This window comes from Falco biarmicus, chromosome 1 (genome assembly GCF_023638135.1).
Source record: "Falco biarmicus isolate bFalBia1 chromosome 1, bFalBia1.pri, whole genome shotgun sequence".
NCBI classification, from domain to species: domain Eukaryota; kingdom Metazoa; phylum Chordata; class Aves; order Falconiformes; family Falconidae; genus Falco; species Falco biarmicus.
This window is the reverse complement of record NC_079288.1, coordinates 2,541,048-2,561,000: the sequence shown is the minus strand read 5'-3', so window position 1 is coordinate 2,561,000 and position 19,953 is coordinate 2,541,048. Positions and strand designations below refer to the sequence as shown.

The window sequence follows — 19,953 nt, the reverse complement described above, 5'->3', positions numbered from 1 at the left end:
TCTGCCTTATCTGACAAAACCTAGAAGGTCACACCCCCCCAGAAAGCCCTAATATTGGATACCTGTGTTAAAGCAAACCCAGGCTGTCCCAGCCGTGGCCACTGCCAGGCCAAGCCCTGTACTAATAAAGAGCCATATCCACAGATCCTGCATTTATACACTCTGTATAAATAAGAGATTGACAGTTGCAAAAGCACAAGGGAGCATTTCTCACTTTCAGCTGTCAGACCTGATTTGACTCATCAGCTCTCATATTCACTGCATTTTGTGCAATAACGCTCATATTTAACCTGACATCATCAGCTGGCTCAGCACCAGCTGAGCACCGCCCGAGATGGTCCTGGTTCTGATGGTGTGTCATCAGGCTGCAGAACAAATTGCATCGTCTCATTCAAGCCCTGACCCGGCAGGACTTTTAAATGTATTTTTAACTTGACTCAAGCATATCCATGCAGCCAAAGGCACTGTGCTTCTCTAGCCATGTTACTGTCTCTGCAGTGGACTTGGGGCGGACCCAATGTGTCAGTGTCATCGTGGCTTCAACTTTTCATGGGCCATAAACTTTGGCTTCTGTCCAGCTGAAGGTCGTAAACAGTTTGCTTTCTTAGGGGTCTCCGTTGGAGATGCGCAACCAATCATACTGGCACAAAAGCAGACTGCTTTTTCTCCCAAGAAATTTTGGGGAAGCAAGCAACCGGAATTTGATGCTAACCCAAAATCATGATTATCAATTCAGGTTAACACATCAGCAATCCTTTTCCATCAACTGAAGAACCGAGCAGCACTACTTTTCCTGCTCAGTGCCTCTCCTCCAATTCCTACAACTGATTTTATTTTTCCACAGTGTTTCTTTCTTATGTCCTCTAAAGCAGAGATGCCTTATGGAGTTTGGACCTGTTGAGTTAATTGTGCAGAGGTCAGCTCTGCCACCTCTGAGCTATGTGAAGGGCTGCTGGCCTATAAGCAATTCAATGTAAGGCAAGAAAAGATAATAGCGTGCCACTCGTCATAGTGGGAACACAGAAAAAAAATATCAGAGGGGTCAAAAGAGATTCTGTAGAAGAGAAATAAAAGCTCTGGCAAGATTGCCTATTTTAAAAACAAGCAACAAAGTTGTTTCTCAATGTCCAAGCTGGAAACAAGCTGATCAGCCATAACAGAAAGCTAACACAGCAGTTCATTCCAGCAGGCTGAGTGCCTCCAGGACTTCAGTATTCTTATGCCAAACAGGAAGATAGCAGCTAATCAAACCTGCTAACAGAGCATTTCTCACTCACTCCTGTGTATCCCTTGCTTTTCCAAAAGCAGGAATGTACCCACAGCTTGTTATGTGGCGAGCAGCATGACATTTAGTGTACTTGCTTTAATTCAGCTGCCCCAACAAGAAAGATGATACAATTAAGGAAATCAGCCAAACCAGTTACTTAAGCCCTCTGGGAAGGAGCCACGTGGGACTGGGACCACTTATATTTCCCACTGTGCACTTGGATGGATGTACTGGGTGGCTCTGGAGTCCATCTGGGCCATCGCCCTGGTTCTGAAGGAAAAGCATAAAAAGCAAAGCAAGCCCACAGGCACACGCTGGTAACGCCCTGGCAGCCAACCCTGGCCCGCGGCTGGAGCGGGCAGGTCCTCTGGTCCAGAGTCCAGCCAGCTCACTGGAGGGAGAGCAGGGAGGAGAGGAAAAGGGGCAGCTCTGGGAAGCAAGTGCTCCCAAAGCACTCCACTCGTTCAGCACCGAGAGCTGGAGTGAAAGGCAACTGATGCTGGGAAGACGTCATCCTTACATAAAGGTGGCCAGAGTGTTTGACTGTTGCAGTCATGGCTGGGGAGTCATTCTGGGGTGTGGCGTTCCTGTTTGTGGTGCCTTCCAACCTTTTAATGTTGGATTTCCTAATTAGGTTCATTCCATACCTGTCAGTGGCAGGTCAGGGAGGTATGGGGAGATGGTACTAACAGGCATGATTTTCAAAAGACACAGATGTCATCAGTATTTTTAAAATGAGTCCTGAACCTGTCAGTGTTGGGATACCTGTGGGTTACAGTGCCCTTCTGGGAACCAACCCACAGCCAAATGTCAGAGAAGAGGGCTGCTCCTTGAAGGAAGTTTGGTGGATGTCGGTCCAGACACTGCTCTTTCCATCAGTTATCCCAAAGGAGGCATGAAGATGAGTTCAAATGCTGGGGGCAGTGGGGGTGAAGGACACCTTTTCTGACCTGCTGCATTTCCTAGGAAGCTTCAGAAGCAGTTACAAATGGGGCAGGTAGGAATTCGTCACATTTGAGTCAGCTTTTGTGAGGCTGCCTCACTTTGACTTAAAAATCTCCAGGCAGGAGTGACAACTGTATCTATGGGGTCTGGACAGACAAGTGCATCAATATACGTAAGGGGTTACTGTGTGCACGTATAAATGCACATATGTGTCTCAGTGGCATTGTTCCTGAAAACAATTTCCCAGTGTTTTTCTTTTCACGCTTTTAAATGTAAATGTTGACAGTTCAGAGAACACTAATAAAATATGAATGATGAACATTCCTCACCCCCTGGTTTAAAGAATGGCGCAAGTCACGAGTAATACAAAACCACAGATTTTTCCCAGGAGTAATAGTAGAAACTTCATTACTTGAATCATTTGTAATCAGACTAGACAAAGCAGAGAAGATTGTACTCTAGCGTACAATCCTGAATCCCTTCCCTCCCACCCTGAGAACTTTTCCCCAGCTGCTGGCATGTGTCTTTACTCACAGATTACTTGCCAAGACAGGTCCTTTGCTTTCCTAAACATACCATTACTAATGAACAAATACAAACTCCCAGATCACTGAAAGCTTCTAAAATATTGCATGTGCTTCAATCTGAATATTCATTTATGTTCGTGACTACTGGACTAAATATCAATCACATGCCTTTAATCCCTGACATTTAACTAACAGTATGTGCCATCCTGATTTTTCTTGCTAGTCAGCTCATAGAAGTCAGCTGGCAACATAGGCAAAAAAGTAAGATAGATATGATCCATAAAATAAATTGTTTAAAGTTGTAATAGAGGTTAATGCTCAAAACCTCAACTAATGACCACAAAAAGCTCCCATTTTCCCAAGGAGCTCATGCCTGAATCACATGGCCAAGCAGCAAGCAGGGTTCTGAGTTCTAGCTCTTATACTTTAGTACAGCTGAAATGAACTCCATGAAGACAGATTTTCCTTGTAACTCCTTGAGAACTTACATGTCATTGCAGATATGAGTTATGCAGTCTTTGTTACACAAACTGTGTTGACAATGAAAATCCAGCATAGCAAAAGGATAAACGTGGCTGAGGAGCACGAGTCCAAGAACTCAGGAGATTCAGAATCCAGATCAGATCCAAAGGCAGGGATCCCGCCGAGCCCCAGCACTGGTCACCTTGGCACAGTGAGACTGAACGAGTGTCCACCCTGGTTTTACACTGGATTAGGAGCTGCTTCTCTAAATACAGAGCTTTTTCCTGTTTGGAAGACAGCATTGATTTTTATTCTGACCTGTGGTGGTCCTGGCACATTCATTTTAAGAGATACATAAAATGTGGCTGAAGAAGCTGTAGTCTGTGGAGACAGAAACAAATACCAGCCAAGCCATAAACCAGCCTGGCTCTCCAGTGACAGTTCTCCAGGCGCTGCACTCCCTTCATCCTGTAGCTGGAAGTTAACACACATTTCATCTCAAGTCATGTTAAGCACGGCCATGCTTTTGCATGTGCTAATGTAATATTTAAAAAAGGGCTTGTATCAGATATCCAGATTAAGTCACCCGGCTCTCCCGGCTATCTGCACACGCCTTAACCTTCATCCAAACTTTTTCCAGTTTGCTCCTGGTGAGCTGCTACTCTGCAGGCTGCAGCAGGTGTTCCCCGTAGCCTTGGCCAGCTCCGGGCGTGCAATTCAAAACACTTTGAAATCAAGTCTTTGTTCAGTTTGTAGGAATGCATTAATACAATAAAGCCTTAACAATTAGAAATAGTATCGAGTCCCCATGAATCACTTTTCACACTGTTTTTGCATCCTCTGTGTATGTTTGTCTTTCTTCCCAAGGCTATTCCCAAGCTATTGCTTTCCCCTGGAGCCCTATTAACGTCTATTCTTTGTATTTACTAACAGGAAGCGTGACAGTTCTGTCCTCACCAGCTTCACTCACAGACCCTCTTAATTATTAGCATCTTTTTTTTTTCTTCTTTTTTTTTTTTCCCCCCACTCCTTTTAAGCTTATTTGGCAAGAATCTATGTTCCTCTATTCTTCCTGGCTAGCAGGTTATTTCTTTCTTCCTCAAGGTGCAATCTGGTTTCCTTTTGTTGTTAAATTGCCTAGTACTGATACTTTCCTGGATATTGTGGGAAAGAGTCCCGGCTGACAACCAACTTCTTTTTATTTCCATCCTGATTAGCAAGCAAATAATAAGTGGAAGCATAATTTACGGTTGATTTAAGCCACCTCATTCACATTTGGAAGGAAATCTAGGATGACTAAATCTTGAAAGGGAAGGCAGGATAAGCAGTATTAAGAAACTGTCAGGAATCGGAATGGCATTAAATGTTCCTGTTTTATTGTCATAGACTTTGGGTCTCTTGCATTAACACAAGACTATACTAGAGAAAGCTTTAATCTAAATATATGAAACCCAGAAAATAAGATAGAAAATCTGACCATGAAGAGAAAGTTAGACAACTGGCATCCTGCATCTCACTGTCTCTTGAGCTGACCAATATAATTTTCATTAATTCCTTGGCACTGATCCTCTGTTGACAGCTATTCTTTTTGTGAGGAATTTCTTTACATTTATATTCCAAACACTTTTGAGCAATTAAAAAAAAACCAAAACAAACCAGCAACCAAACAAAATCACAAACCCCCAAACTAAAGAAAAAGATTCCCCAACAACTATAAATATATTTATGCATATGTAGTGTCACTCAAATTCTTCAGAAACCTTTCCTGTCTGCAGGATGCTTAGAGCCGTCACTCTCCCATTCAAGAGCAGATCAAGGTATATGGCAGATTCAGCACAGAATCTCCATCACCCCCTTAAATTTTGAGGCTTTTGTTGACCATGTTCCAGCACAGTATTGATATCCAGCCTCGGGGATGCTCTCTCATCTTACCTCTTCCTCCCCAGGATGGGCTTTTCCATTCCTTCCTCTTTAGGCTTCAAAATCAAACAGTCAAAGCCACATCAGTCTTCAGATTATCTTCACAAAAGCTGACAATCAACCAAACATCATTCTGAACATCGTTAACATTATTTAGCATTGCTTTTTAAAGATGGTTGGCTTTTTTTCCCTCTCTGTCAAATGTTAAAGCAGGAAATCTCTCCTTCCTGTTCTGCCCATATCAAAACCAATTGACAGAAGAGAATCACTGCTTTCTAGCCCTTAAACATTAACTTGGCCGTTTGTGTTTGTCTCTCGGCTGTATAACTTGTGGAGAGGTCAGGACTGGATTCGATCCCTGGCATAACTGCCAGCCAGGATACAGAATCGCTTTCAAACTTATTTCTGAAACTGAAATATAAATCACAATTAAAGTGTCATCCTGTACTTTTCCTAAGCTGCAGTTAACCTATCCTTACATCTCTGAAAATATCAGGCAGTTCCACTAATGGCTTTTATCTGATTTAGTCTGAAATGCATGTGCTGTTGAATTTTTTTGTCTGCAAGCAAACATTGCATTAGCTAAACCAGCCCGTGACACCAGCACGTGCCCCGCGCGCAGACCGACCGGTGCCTCTCACCGCCCTGCCCCCACCCTGCTCTGCTCGCAGAGGTCAGGTTGTCTCAGAGCACCAGGGACCAGCCACAACCTCTCCACGGCAGATGATCTGAGGAAAAGGCTCTGGCATTGCCCTAAGTCCCCTCACCCCCTCTCCAATCACCCTCTCTTATGCTGGAAAACATTTTTTGTGAGACTCTTCTCCTGAGTTTCAGCCACACAAACTCTTACCTTTGCAAAATCAAAGTTCCCGGGTACCTCAATAAAACAGTAACGCACGAAAATGTCAGCAGAGCATCGGGGTGGGGAAGACCCCCACCCCACCCCCCGACAAGTAGTTTTTATTGGTTAGCAGCATTAGCTAAGCCATAGGACAGAATGTGTCAGGGGACAGATCCTGGAAGGAATGTTCAAAGGAAAGCTCCAAGGCAGCAAAAATGCAAACCCTGCACAAACTGCATGCATGCCCAAGCAAGCAGAGCTGCGCAAAGGTCCGTGGTGTGCATTGGAAACTCATCGTGGGCACATTCAAGGCTCCCCAAAGTCTCCACAATTAATCACGGCCTCAGCTAAGCTTGATTCAAGAGATGCTTTTAAATCGAGTGCAACTGGGCGTCTTAATTGCTCTTCCAGTTAAAAGTGGAATGGAATAATCTTCGTTTTGCTTGAAATGTTCCAAAGGAATTTTAATTTTGGAGTAAAACACAAAGAGTAATGTTTTGTTCTTTTCCTTGTTCCTATGTCTTAAAAAAGAGAGAAGAAAAAGGAAAACAAACCTCAAAAAAATCATAGTGGAAATATTTTGGGTTCTTCAATATTTAACAATCAGACTCACAGCAATCATTCAAATCCCACTTTGATCTGAAGAGCTCTAAAACTAAAAAGCTACACAGATTGAAACATCAAAAAAAAAAAGGAAAACCCAAGCCCAAAAGCTGTGCTAATGCTGCACACAGCCCTGCCTGCTCCGGCACGGCACGCAGCACTCCGTGCGATGCTCTGCCACCCAGCCCCCGACACGCACAGTGGCCACTGCTGCTGGACAATGTCACCCACTGAGGAGGTCATGGAGAAAAGCGGCTGGAGGATTCCCAAGGGGACGTTCAGCCGAGGATGGTGGAAAGGAGAAAGCCTGAAAACACAGCACACAGGCAGTCAGCCAGACCCTTAGGGAACAGCTAAATGTGGGAACCGTTTCTCTGGGAGAAGGTGACACCTGAAATACCTGGATTATCTGCAGATTACCCATGGTTTCTCCATGCTTATCATTTGTTTTAGATAGGGGGATCCCACCTGGTTTGTCCTAGTAGAGTGACATTTCTATCAAACACATCTAGCGAATCTCCCAGCGTTCAGAGGAGAAGATAACACTTGATTACCAGGTTTTGTGTTACAAGTTTCTACAGCGATTGTTTCCGGATCTTTCCCTTATACCTATCAAAATGACAAATGCTGGCACGTCAATTGTTTAAAGCTCAGCTTGTTTCAGAGCCCACTGTCTACTTCCACAGCAGAAGCACCAGGTGGGTAAATCTCCCCTCTGCCATCCCTGTTATATGGCAAGACACTGACAGTTGCGGAAAAAGCACAGGTAAGGTGGGTATGAATGTTTGGCAGCATTTTAGAACCTAACGTCAGGCACGCACACCCTCCTTCAGAAGAGCTGTAATAATTCTCACAGAGCTACACAACCCCCAATTAATATTAGCTATTGCACTCTTTTGTACGAAAACCCAAAACTGTCTCCAGCGAGTGAGCGCGGAGGATAAGCAGTCCCCGAGCACCAGAAAGCAGGAGGGTTCATCACACTCCTAAATTGTCCTAAACCTCCCAAACCTTCTCTATTGAGGCCAGTTTCTTCGCAGGTATAAAGTGACAAAATATTATGCAAAGTGACAAAATATTACACATAAAAATACACCCAGGGAAGTAAAACACAGAAAAACCTGACCTCTGACAGACCCGTTATAAATAGGGTATTTAAGAAGTTTTCCATAAAGCATCAGCTGCCCTTTAACCCTTGAACTGCCAGCATTTCCCATGCACCCCTCTAGCCCACTGCCGTGTGTTTGTGTGTACACAACATGTATGTATATGCACATACACACACACATATTTCTATACCTTGAGACTGTGGAGTATGTATAGGTCAATGCTGCTTTTATAGAGTGCTTTACCAATACTCTTAACCTGATCACTTCTTGCAGCTGAAGACATACAGTGGCTTGTTTTTTACAAGCTTTTTTTGGTTTTTTTTTGGTGTGTGGTTGTTTTTGTTTTTGTTTTTGTTTTTTAAGCAAAAACTGTTTGCTTTTTGCAAAACTCATTTGTGCTAATTCGAGGAGGCCAGTGCACTCGTCAGTAAGATTCAGGGACCTGCAGGGTGCTTTGCGCCCCTGTGGCTAACGAGCAGATATAATGTGTAGGAAGCCAAGAGGGGAAAAGCTACAAGGGATGTTAGGATTTGATCCTGGATTGGGGTTTACAGCCTTCAGGCTGTTTGCTTGATTTTGTGTTTCGCAATGAGCAATCACAACAGCACCACTACGGAGCTGGTCTTCGCTTCACCAGACCAGCACACTGACCTCACCAACATCCTCCCTAGTCGCACCCACATGCCTGGGAGCAGCCACCCAGCACAGCAGAGCCCTGCAGCGGGTGGGTTCAGTGAAACTGCCACATCCCACCAGGGCGCCTAGGGCTGGAAGAATGAGCTGATAAGAACAGCAACAACTGACAAGTGTCAGATCCATGCAAGACCCGATGAGCACACTGTTGGGTACCGGCTTGCTTCCTTGAGCCACCTTTGTGGCGTGTTCCAAGCTCGGGGTTCTACAGCACCCGAGCACATGCCTAAAAGCATTCAGTCATGAGCACCAGATGAGTACTGCGATAGCAGGACAGCAGAGGCATGCCCTGAAATGAGAATACATGCCCAGCGCTCTGAGGAACATGCCTTTGGGTGTGGAGAAGCTCCTGCCTCTTTCCAAAGCCTACCCAGATTCCTTTGTACCCATAAAATTTAGGACTAAAGTCCAGCCCGCTAGGTGTGTTTCCCTTGAGCTCTTCTCACAAAGAAATCGCAACGTGCTCCACCTTCCCCTTCCTCCTGAGGGATGTATCAAAGGGAAGGTCACATCCAAAACACGAGGACACCCTAAAGCACTTTTTCATCTGCCTTAAATACAGCCAAGGTACACAGAAGCACCCTCAAGAGGTGGCAGATGAGTGACTGCTGGAAGGATGGGCAGGGCTGGAGGGCTCTCATTGCCTGGGTGGAGCTGAGAACAGGTGAGCACCATTCATCCGGGTGGGGGTAGACCAACTCGACAGAATGCAATAATAAAATAGCTGATTTGCTGTGCCTCCGCAACCAGAAATGAGGTCTCCCTCTTCCCACCTGTTTGTGGGTTGCACAGGTGCTTATTAAAGATATGTGTATTTAAATTAATGGCTCTTTATTATTCATAAAGAATAAAGTCATCACCAAGTGCTGGGCAAATATAAAAAATAGAACTCCTTGAAATGCTGAAAGAATCTTTTGTTCTAATCCTGGGCTCTTCTGATCATTTTATACCAGCGAAATTTATCACAACCAAACCTGAAGTTGCATGTAATGCCTTCGGAAAATTTCATCCCTTTCTACAAGTCATCTCCAATGAAATTGGCTGGAGAGCAACCTGGCATCATTTCTCAAGGCAATAAAAAATGAAACCTGAAAAACTTTTCATTAAGCAAGTGTTGAATGAATCAGCTTAGGAAAGATATGAGGATCTTTGGCAGACAAAGCAACGGAGTTCTCAACCGTGTTTGTGGTGGCTTTGTGCTTTACAGATGAGATATTAGCAGGGACTGTGCCTTGGCTGTGAACAGAGACATGAAATCAGGCTGGCTTCACCAGTGAGTTTTTTGCACCGCTTTTGACGTAAAATTCAACCTGGAATTCTTGCCAGCCCTCCATGCACACTCATTTCACAGCTTTTAGTTCTATAATTAGCTTTGTTTGGGCAAAGCCAAATTTTAAACCAAAACACAAGTAAGAAGAAAAATGTAAGGGAAAAAAAACCCCAAACAACCTTTAATATTTTTTTTAATTACGTATGAAGTACCTCGTGTACTCCTCTATGTAGTTCAGTCTGCTTTTAAATGCCAATCCCAGAACTGAAAGGTAAATTAAGGGACCATTTGTCCCATCGATTTTTACCTCAACTAGATGATGCTCCCTCTGTCTGGGTGGCCATTACTTACAAGAGCTGTTACTTGCAGCACTTATAATAGTAATTTATGTTCTTTGTCCAGTCTACCATTACAGTGAGGTTTCTCAGCAGCCAGCTACAAGCTATGGCCTTTGGGAAGCTGCTACCCAAGTCCTGAAAATCACATTTTTAGACCACATTTTGCCTCCTAGAAAAGAAAAATAAGTATTCTGGTGAAATGTCTCTCCTCCTTTATTCTACAGCAGGAGAAATGACTGTGCTTTTAACTTAGGCACCTTCAACAGAGTGGGATGAACCCTGGCTTCTCTGCCAAGGGAGCACACGGAGCCTTGCTTTTCCTTTTTGAGGCTGGGATTTACATAGGACCTAAAATAATTAGGTCCCCCAGACCATCTAACCCCTAGGAGCTCAACTGAAAATCCTAAGCTAATTTCAGCTCCTGATAAGTGTCCAAATGTTTGGATCCCTATGGAAACCTCCCTCCAGAGTATCTGAACGGTAAGGTAGCAGCATTCATACTCCCACTCCCCATGCATTTCCACTGGTATCGTTAATATATGGCAAGAATGCAAGTACTAGGAAAATATGTTCATAGTCCCTGGCTGATTCTTCCAAGATGGTGCTGTTGTAGGAAAAAGGATTACGCAAGTTAAAAGTGCACAGGGCTCAGCAGTCATTAAGAGCTACAACTGCTCCTAGCAAAAATACTTTTTGCAGCTGCACTTTGGAGAAATGTTTCACGTGTTTTCAGTTGTTTAGTCTCTTGTATAGATGTCAATATTCCTTGGCAGGCATCTCTCCACCTGCCGTTCGGCAGGCATGATCCAAGGTGGGTGGGTGGAGAGATTTTGTTTAAATGATGAGATCTGTCAGCCTTTGGGGAAAATGCAAAACAGAGATGTTGAACTTAGCGTACATGTAGAGTAATCAAAAGGAGATAGACACATTATTTACTCTGCTTTAAACTGCATTTCTCCTGGTAGCTGTGCTGCCAATATTCAGATACCTGTGGTGTTCCTGGGACTTACTTCCCAGGCTCTGATGAACAGCCCTTTGCAGTTATCCCGCTGTACATCCACCCCACTCTGCAGAAGTTCTTGCTTTTTAAACCCCAGCATCAGTAAAAGGGCGGCCTGTGCATGGCGGTATTAAAGACAGTAGTACTGGTAAAGCCACAGTCTTCACTGCTACCTCAGTCAGGTACCACCCAGAGCCTCACTTAAAAAGTATTTCTATAGATATTAATAACAATAATATTTTTATAAATAAATATTTATTAAAAATAATCTTAAAAGCTGCTTCACCATAGCAACTGGATGTGCAGCTTCAGGGTCTGATGTGGTGTGAGCCCTCCCTACGTAAATTTCTGCTCTTCCCTTCCATGAGGACAGGGGAAAGGCATCCTCCTAAAACTCAATCTTTTACCACCACTTTGAAATGCATCTGGTTTAAAATTCACTTTTCATGAATTTTCCCGAAATAACATTTGCGAGCTTCATTGCCATGGACTGAGATTCAATGGCTTTGCAAACCCAAACACAAGAAGAAATTGTTGCAATGGAGTTTTAATCTATTTTAAATAGATTTTTAGTGTTTAAGTCAATAACTCTTGGTTATGACCTTATTATCATATTCTTCCTTGATCTTTAACCCATCTCACTCTGAAAAAAATGAAAGTAGGGAGAGTCCATTAAATGCCAGATCTTTAGTCAAAATGCTTGTCTGCCTGGCCCTATTCCTCTGGTGCTACGAGGTACATTGAAAAGGGCTACAAAACTCACAGTTTGAACCCGTAGCACTAGAAAGCGAGCTGGAGCTGGGCAGAGCAAGGTCTGGTCCACCTGCAATGGTCCGTAGAATCCCCAAATATAAGCCTAAATTTTGCAGGTTTCTGCTTTGCCTAGCTTTAAAGACGCATCATCTGTTCATCTCTGAGCAGGCAAGCACTCCGTAAAACCCAGGTCCACCCCACTCCAAGGCAGCAGCTGCTTTTTAACTGGTTGTTGACGTCATGGTGCCTCCAAACCTCCTGCTAATTGCTCTTGCCGTAAGTCAGGCCGCTGTTGCTAGGCTCTGCAATAGGCTCAGCCTACTGCTTTTACCACCCACTCATCCAATATTTTCTTAGCAGTATCCTTTTCTAAGCAAAAGCCAATCTGTAACACCACCGTATGCAGCAGAGATTAAAAAAACAAACCATCAATAGCATTAAGCTGTATACAGCTCCTAATTTATCTAACAAATGTTCAGCAAACAATAGTCTGCTGGCTTTTTTTTTTCTTGGCTGGCTGACTTCCCCTAAACTTGAAAAAAGTATAAATTAAGTAAAAGCAATGAGATAAAAAGTTGAATAAACTATGTGGAGATAAATGAAAAAAAAAAAAAATCTATCTTTGCCCTGTCAGAGTACAACAGATGTGGAGACCAGGGATGCTCACAGGACAGTGGGATAAAGCGAATAGGACCAGATGAAGTTAATTCAGGGAGCATCTCTTCTATAGTAAAGGTAAAAATAGGAATTTATGCTGATGCTCAGTTCAAGAATATTTTCAACTACCATCACAACTGAAGTTCAGAGACCTCTCTCTGCTAGCTGGGTCTTTCATGATGTGCAGGAGAGGAGGGGCTGGTTCAGACAGTGCCTGCATTGCTGCAGCATTGAGGATACAGCTGGCAGAAGGAGGTTTTTTGGGGGGGCAGGGGGGGAAGGGGCTGCTGCCCTGCACCATTTCTCTGTAAGAGAGGAGACAGCAATTGTTTGCAAAGAGAAAACGATGGGGAGTGCAGGACCAGGACTGAGCCAATTTGTCAGCCTAAGGCAGAAACCGAGGTCTGGTCCTGCAGGCCAAGATGAGCCTCAAAGACAAAACCAAAGAGCTCATGTTTGTAGCGTGAAGTCACGGAAAGGGGTGCGAAAGGAGACATGGCACAAGGAGCCTTGCAGTTTTGGGAAAAGTCGTCTTCGCTGCAGTGCGCTCAGTACATCTGGTTAAGCCAGATATTTCCTGCTGAGCTACAAACGTCACCGTTCCTCCTCCTGCCACAACTGCTCCGGACAAGAAAATACGAGACCCACTGCATTCGGGACTGCCAACATCCATGCTCCTGAACTGGGTATGACCTTTGTGCAGAAATGGTTGCCAAGTGACAATCTTGCGTACTAAGGTTTGTTTTAGCAACATCATAATAAAGGTTTTGCTCAACAGTTTTTGAAGCCTAAGTTTAAAACTAAAGGTAAATATGAGTTCTTGACAGAAGAAGATAATACCAGGGAAAAAAGCAAAAAGCACACATTTGGTGTGTGAATATATATATATATGTGTGACCATTTAAGATAGTATTTTATATTTATTTTTAGCTGCAATAATTCATGATGATTTCTTTAACTATCTGTACCACATTAGCTCCAGAGAGCAAAAAGCAACAACAAATGCAAGGCTTTGTTAAAAGATGTCCACTTTTGAAAGCAAAAACTGGAAATTACAATCAGAGAATCTGAAAAACTTGTGCTAGACCAGGTCAGGCATCCTGGAGAAGGATGCCTGCTTACTGCAAATCACTGACAACTTCAAGGGAAAGCAAACGAGCAGAGTTCCAAGTGCTCTTAGCTGGGCACTTTAAAAAACACTTAAAAAACCCTTCCCCAGACACTAAGGATAGAAGTTTAATTGAAGGAATAACAAAGTGGGACTCACTTTAAGACATTTCCAGTCCTACTGACAACAGTAACAGCGAGGATGTGTGCGAGAAACTTGTTCCTATCCTGTTTTTCCTGCTCATTCAAACCTCTGCCTGTCTGGAGCAAGCCGCTCCATACTCCAAACCTCTTCTGTGACATTTGTACCAGTGCCACAGTGAGAAGATGCTATTGTGAAAATTGTGGATGCACTCATCTTCCTTTGTTCCAGGACTGGAGTACTTCAGGGTCCAAAAAACACATCAGGTCATCACATCAACACAGTAAATCTTCCCTTTTACTTAGAAAGGCAAAAATAATCTTGACTTTTTCATGAGCTCACACAACACCAGAAGACATTTCAGACTCAGGAAAGTATCTCATTTCTGCTGGCGAAATACAGCACAGCAGAAGTTGGACTGGGCTGCACTTGGACAGGCTCTAGTACTACATGTTGAATCCAACTCCATCACAAAGAGGGAGCATCGCAAGTCAGAGATACTTGGTAGCAACACCCTGGATCCAGCTCTCCCAATTCAGCTGGTGCAGAGGCACTGGTGTATTTGATGCCAGCCTTAATATTAAACGCAGAAGGAAAATTACTTCTGGAGAAAGAGAGGATGGACCTCCTGTGCAAGAGATCCCAGCTGCCTCAGAAAGTGTGTAACCTCTTTTCATGATCTTAATTTTAAAAATTGGCCCGAGGTGGTTTTTTTTTTTTTTTCATGTGTCCTCACTATTCCTACTGGAAGGGATTTCCAGCGCCTGTCTATTTATACCCATTTCTTCTTGTGCCAACATTGTCTCTTCACTTAAATAACTTTCCTCCGCTTGCTGCTTGCCTCCTTGATGCACTCACAGGCAGCTGTCAGATGTCCCCTCAGCTTTCTCTCCTTAGGCAAAACAAGTCAATCCCATTTAATAACATCTGAGAAAGAGTCCCCATTCCCCAAATTCTTCCTACCCTTGCCCTACAACGACCTCCTCTTTCTGGATGTGGTGGTGAGGGTCCTCCACAAGCCGCCTTCTGTGGAAGTTTCCCATCCGACACACTTTGGGACTGCATCCCAGTCTGAGGACTTGCAGGAAAGGTCAACAGTTCTTTCTTTGCTTTCACCCGTGCCAGAAACAAAACAAGGCTGCGTAATCATGCAACAGTTAATCACACCCCTTTGTGTCACACGCAGACGTGTGAGAAACCCCTGTGTGTCCTGGCGCAGCACGCTACTGCGCTGAGCTGTGCAGCTCTTCTCATTAACATTTTTCTTACATTAACATCTTTCTCGTTAACAGCAGCAAACGAGGACATTGCTTTCTCTTCTACAATTTTGAAGACCAGTTAGAGGTTCCCAAATGAGCAAATACATACACATATTTACCAGAGAAAGAAGAATACAGTTAGGTAAAGAGAACAGCTTCCCCTTCATAGTGTGGTAAAAGCAATTAATTCCTTTTGCTATCATTACTGCCTCTCTCTTTTTCATCAACACCGTATCTATTCAGGGCACAGCACAGAGCACAGGCAGATGAAAAATCCATTTCTCCTTGAAGTCAGTGGGAAAATTCCCATTGACTTCATGTTGTAGCAAGGAGAAGCTTAGGGTTCTGGTTTTTGTAACAAGGGCAAAAATCTGCTAGAATGAAATGAATTTTGCAGATAACCTAGTTTAATAGAACACTTATCCAAGACAGGAAAAAAAAAAAACAAACCACAAAGGTTTTCATAAGGTGCAGGTAGAAGCCAGCTGCAGAGAGAGGAGCAGGACTGGTTAGTCTGGGAAACGCAGCTGGCCCCTCTTGCTGAAGAGCAATGGTCTTCCCTCTGCCCACGTCGCCCAGGTCCTAACCACAAAGTGCTGTACAGACCTCGGTGTGCACACTCATGGCTTACACATCTGTAGTGGCTCTTTGCCACTAACGAGCACAGGAGTTATCTTCCTAAAACAGGATGATCTATGCATCATTGTTGGAATACCCCTTTCCACAAAAATCCTGACACATCTATGATGAAAAGCCCCCTTTAGAAGCATAAGAAAGTACAAGGATAACAAGATCTTGCAAGAGAAGTCCAACTGGCTAGAACAGAAAACATGTTAGGATTAACAAATACGTGGCTTATGTCAGAACCTGTTCGAGATAAGAGGAAATATTTTTTAATGAAATCTAAGTATGGCCCTTGCAGATGTGGAAAGAATGCAACAGGAAGGTATTTTCAATTCCCACTTGGCTACAAGCAGCAGGTTTTGCAGCTAGGTTGGTGTTTGGGGGCGCTTTTTTGTAATTCTCCGGTTTTTAATTGCCCCTTGCCCTCCGTGCTGTTTCTTTGGGGAGTGGGAAGCAGGTGCCCTCTGCTTCGGCCGCTGCAGGCTCAGGAGCAAGCCCAGCTCAATGGCGGGCAGGAGGGAGCCTGCAGCTCACTGACTAATTCTCCTGCGGATTCGGAATTTCTGATACCACACAAGTGGCAGTGACAATAGAATTCCCTACACATGGGCTTATTTTTTCCCTGAAACCGACCTCACTTGTCATTCTCACTCGAATACATGCTAAATCAGGGAAAATGGAGATTTCATATTGCTTTGTTTGATTTGTTACTTACGTGTCTCACTGTGGGTGGCATTTCCCTCCCCCCTTCCCTTTTTCCCTTTTTCTTCTCCAGTGCGGAAAGGAGTTATTTACGAGGGAGATAAAGGAGAACATATCCTATAAGAGAGCTTTTTTAGCCTGAATGCCATGTTTTGATAAGTGTCCTATGTGAAAGAGAAATAAGGTTAAGTCTCAGGCAGGAGTGAACTATTTTTGTACATACATACTGGATGGTAAAACACTGGTGCTTGGTGGAAATGGAATTAAGGTTCACAGGCAGCTTTATTTAACTTTGAAAAAAAGATTTACATTTCCACACACCCCTCCACGAAAGGGGGTTATTTCACACTAAAGGACACCTTCACATTTTGACAGTTAAAAAGTCTAACACGAAATGTTTTGGGTGGGAAAATTCTGTGGAAATTTGGGTTGAGTTGGGTTACATTTTTTCCTTACAATGACTCTAGTACAATCCAAATTTCCAGACCAAACAACACCCCCCCGCCCCCCCCCGAAAGATTTTTTCATCATACAGTGACAATTTACAATGTGTTATTTCAATTAATTGTCAACTATTTCCAGATCTCTGACCAGATTACTGTATATAAAACCATCTCTGCTAGTCAATTTGCTTTCTTTCCTCTCATTTATTTTCTAAGACAAAAGCTTTAGGGTGACTGTCTGCTTCTTATTACAAAACTGTCAATTTTTGTTAATACCTGATGTCCTACATCTCATGCAAAAGCTCAGTTAAAGATTGATAAGCAGATTTTAAAATTCTGTTTTAGACCCATGTTTGGCAACCGTTTCCAAATATGCTTGGCTTCACACATTTGAGTTACCTTATGAAATAAATAAGACACTTGTGGGATAAAATATAAGCGTTTGTAGAACTGCTGCCTTAGGAGGTGTAAAACTAGGGCTCCATCTGTTATTCTCTACTGGTTTCCACACTAAGCCTACTCAGTTTTCAGACCAAAATAGGGTGGTTTGGGTTTTTTGATTGTTTGTTTGTTTAACGACCAAACCTACCATATAATTCTTAGGACCACACTGGGTCCTTTCCACTCTTTTACCTCTAACTTAACTGCTGTCAGGTAAAAAGCTCCAGGCAGAGTGCCAAATACCAGCCTCACCAGATCTTAAAACTGATGTTTATTCTCTTATCTCTATTGACTTCTTGTCCCCTCGGTAGGATAAAGCAGCTTTAAACCCTTCCCAGCAGTCATCTCTTAAGTGGCCATGACTTAGGGAAGGCTTGAAAATAAAATAGGAAAAAATAGCCATTAGACAAGTCAGAAATAGTGCCTACAGCCATAATCACCTGCTCCCCCAGCGCCACTCGGAGCTATGCAGGGAGCAGTGTGCCTGCAGCAGTGCCATACCCAAAACTCAGGTGCTGCTCAGAAAGAGCTCTGCTTCCAGATCCATTCTCCTGCCTGGAAAAGCTTTGATCGTGGTTTTGCCTCCCCTAATTTTTGTGACCAAGGTGTTATCCTTGCATTAAGAACAAGGTCACCTTAGGGTTTCAGGTAGGTGGAGAAACATGAGCTTCCCTGGAGGGCGACGCACCGTGCCTAAAACATGAACTGCTCACTTTACCTCTCACCTTTTTCCACCTTAAGAAACCAACAAACACCTGACATTAGGGAGGATAAACCCTAGCCAGGAACTTCTCACTCTTCAGGTTGGAAGATGCTGTCATCTCCTCTTTAATTGTTGACAAAAGCAGTTGATTATACTGTATTTTCCCCCATCTACACTCGGCAAAACATTATATGTAAGCAAAATCTGTAGCTTTAATTTTTTTCCTCTCCATTTTCCTTACTTTGTCCATATTTTTCTCATAAAATCTGTCACCAATGGCTAGTTTCTTTCTCTTGATAATGAAAATTTGGGGAATGATCGGTTAAGAAAAACCCAAATCCTAAAGCATTAAGCAGTAACTCTGGGAGATTATCTTACTGAGTAATAAGCAATTTTATAGCACATTTTTCGACAGGACATATTTCACTTAAAGCCTTCATTTTTCTCTCACTTAGGTTTTAAGGTGCTTAAATCACTTTTTGAAGGAAGGAAGAAACAGCTGTGGCTAAAGCACCCTTTTTCCATCTGTCATTTTCCCCTTTATTTTCCCTTTTTGTGCACACAGCACTCAGAGCGAAAGCATTAGCAGCAGTGCCAATACTAGAAGTTAAAGAATGAAAACTTGAACTTGGACAATTTTGGTCAAGGTCCGAGGGTAGGATTCCCTTTTTTCCCCATGTTCTCTGGCTGGGCTGGAGGTTGCAGTTGTGCTTTCAGAGTCCATGTGAAGAGGCAGGTGCTGGGATATGCTAACCCAATGCCTGCCACACCTGTCCACCCTTCAGCCTGGCTTTTCCCTCAGCCTTTAAGCCAAGCTATGGGTAATTTTCTCAGCTGCTTCCTTTTAATCAAAGGAACTACCTGGACCAAACTTTTAATCCACCAAAAGGATGGACAAACACTAGCCTGATGCTGCATCTGGCTTCGATGCCAATGTCTAGTTAATGGCAGTCACTAGGCTGAGTACTGAAAATAAATAGTTGAGAGGGACGTGAGCAAAACAGGCTGATAATCTGCATTTGGTTCAGATACACCCAAAGTTTTTCCTGCTTATTTAAGTGAGTTTTCCCAGACTGTCCCTTCTAACACATGACTTTCCCTATCCATTGCCTTTCACACCCGGCCTCTCCTGTGCTTGGTAACAGCCCTCCCATCCATTTTCAGGAATCACCATTTTGGATCAGATCCCATCGGTTGCCTGTGAAAATGCCTAATTCAGTGTTTCTCAGAGGAAGCCTCAGGATGCCAGATAACAAGAAGGTATGGAAAACCAGTGTGAAGGTATACCATATCTGCATCATCATTAGTTATACCTAAATAAGTGCTAAAATCCAACAGGTAGTAATTCAGATTAATAATAGTCCAGAAAATACAGTCCGGGGCTCATTCCACAGTGGGAGAGTAAAATACAAACATGACATTATGGAGACACAGCTTTCTACCAGGGTGAGGCATGGGTAAAAGTTTCTAGAGGTTTTGATTTATTTTTTTCTGTATTCCTTCTGTTTCTACTAAGGAGCAGGGTTAATGAATTCAGAGCTGGAACACAACGAGAAGTCCTGGTCCTGTGCTGGGCTGAGCAGAGTTATGAACTATAAAGCAGCTAGGTGAAACCTCATATAATAAAAAAAACAATGACTCTTTGGATGAAAAAAGGAGCATATAATCCCAGTTATTGTTCTCTTTAGTGCCAGCTAAACCGGATTGGCATCTATCCCAAAAAAGCTAGCACATATTTTGATTGTGATTTTCATTTTCTTCTTCCTTTAAAAAACTGCCCCTGCAAAGTCAGCCAGGATTTAAACAAATACATCTATAGCATGATAATACTGCCATTAAAAAAATAATTAGGAACACAGCCTGAAATAACTATCTAAAGACACTTGAAAACGTAAATCAGCCTAAGTATTTGAATAACAGCAAGGTGATGATGGAGACGATGTGAGGTGGTCTTGCTGGAGAACCCAAAGGTTTGTTTTGATAGAAAGAGCATCAAACAGAGCAGAGCAAGGCCCATGCACTCCACCGTGTTCTCAGGCTAATCCATCTCTAAGAAAACTGTCAGGAAGAGCAAATGGGCAATATAATTCTTCCCACTAGTTACACTGTTTTGTGGGAGAAAAACAGCTTTTAACTGACAAAGATCT

General features: G+C 43.2%; 1 long non-coding RNA gene across 1 annotated transcript; it reads right to left on the bottom strand.

Moving 5' to 3' along the window:
- Positions 1-3,137: 3,137 nt before the first annotated feature.
- On the bottom strand, positions 3,138-5,538 carry LOC130143655 (uncharacterized). The gene is made up of 2 exons (XR_008819826.1): positions 5,134-5,538; positions 3,138-3,485 (listed from the first exon to the last, which is right to left on the bottom strand). It is a non-coding gene; the product is annotated as an uncharacterized LOC130143655 (long non-coding RNA).
- Positions 5,539-19,953: the final 14,415 nt, after the last annotated feature.